We start from the raw sequence: 2103 nt of genomic DNA on the forward strand, positions 1-2103 counted from the left end.
GGAGTCAGGTAGGTGGCCCGGAGAGGGGTACACTGTCCCTGACTGGCTCTGACCTGAGGGGGTGGAGTCTCATCACCACGCCACTATCCACGCCACGGGCCCCACAACTCAACCCCTGAGTGGGCTAGAGACACAGTCTTCATTGGTGGATGCATTGAAATTGTCAAGAGGTCACTGTACTGTCCCCGACTAGCTGTGACCCAAGGGGGCGGGGCCTAACCAGCACGCCACTATCCACGCCACGGGCCCCACAACTCAGCCCCTGAGTGGGCTAGAGACACACGGTCTTCACCGGTTGAGTCAGGTAGGTGGCCCGGAGAGGGCTACACTGTCCCTGACTGGCTCTGACCTGAGGGGGCGGAGTCTCACCCCCACGCCACTATCCACGCCATGGCCCCACAACTCAGCCCCTGAGTAGGCTAGAGACACATGGTCTTCACCGGTGCGGGCGGGTAGGTGGCCTGGAGAGGGGTGCACTGTCCTCGACCAGCTCTGACCTGAGGGGGCGGAGTCTCACCACCATGCCACTGTCCACACCACAGACCCCACAACTCAGCCCCTGATTGGGCTAGAGACGCACGGTCTTCGCCGGTGGGTGCATGGAGATTGCCTGGTCCGTAGTAGTTCTAGCAGTAGCTGTTACATACAACTGCAGCAGCTAGCCCACCTCACATTTTCTCCAGGAAATGTACTTTCTAGTTATTAGGTGGGCTAGCTTGCAGAAGCTAGCCCAACTTGTGATATTCCCACTATTTCTTTCTTTCTTTATTATTATTATTCTCCCCGCTTTTTTGAACCTCTACTAGTTCTTCATACTTTGTGCTAGAAACCTCATTCAAACTTTAAAATGTTCATGACGTTCAGCTCTTGAACGGATCCATTCAGATTTTTGATATTTGTTATAGTTTTTTAGAAATTTAACTTTTAAAACTATTTTTTGTCCTATTGAAACTGCTTGAAATGCTTTTGGAATGTTCAGAAATTTTATGTTTTTAGAGTGGTGGCAGCAGTTGCTTTGAAAATATTCACACATTTTGTAAACTGCTGGCACTCCTACAGTTTTGAAAGCTCACACACATATTATACATCAAAACATTCACACAACTGTGCTGATTCGTACAATGTAAGTATCTAAGCAGTGTGACTTATAGTTTTCGCTGTATGACGATTTGTTTGGCAACTGCGCTCCTCATTGAAACGTATGGCAACACACTCTAGCTTTTGAGCTGCTAATTTAGCATTTTTACTATTTTTCTAACTTGTCGCTATGCCTACAGTTTTAACAGCTCATAGACATATTATTATCAAAACGTTCCCATAACTGTGCTGATTCGTACAATATAAGTATCTAAGCCGTGTGACTTGTAGTTTTCGCTGTATGACGATTTGTTCGGCAACTGCGCTCCCCATTGAAACGTATGGCAACGCTAATTTTGCATTTTTACCATTTTCTAACTTGTCGCCATGCCTACAGTGTTTAATGGTGCGTTCGTTTGTGGTCGCAAGTGGCAAAATACCTACATCCCACCTGTGTGCATTCGAGCTATATACCATTATATCAGTTACCTAGTTATATCTATATACCATTATATCACAGTTACCTAGTTATATCTAGTGCATTCGAGCAACTGGGGGCTGAGAAACATATCCGAATTTGCGACGAGGAAGTGCGAGTTCATGCGGTGTTTTATTTAATCATTAGTAGCAAGTAGCAATTTGCCACCTCCCAGTTATAAACGAACGCACCATAAGCTCTACTGACATATTATCCATAGAAATGTTCTGCAAGTTCTCAGTATTCCTATGGTGTCAATATATAAGCTGTAACATTTATAGTTTTCTCTAGCCCTTCTCAGTCCAATCCAATATGGATTTCTATGTGCTTGCGCTGGTAGCCAATCACTGAGGCGAGCTGGGGTATAAGAGGCCCTCCTCCCTCTTGCGCTTTCTCTGCGCTCTCACCTGATCCTTCCACTTCCGGGTTAGCGGTGTTATCCTTGGCAGGTATGGCTGCTCGCTGCTTCATTCACTGTTTGGAATTTCTGTTACAAACGTGCTTAGGCATTTTGTTCTCCTGCAGAGCGACTGCGGGTGCTTAATTCT

Source organism: Borostomias antarcticus (assembly GCF_949987555.1).
Source record: "Borostomias antarcticus genome assembly, chromosome: 25".
Classification (NCBI taxonomy): domain Eukaryota; kingdom Metazoa; phylum Chordata; class Actinopteri; order Stomiiformes; family Stomiidae; genus Borostomias; species Borostomias antarcticus.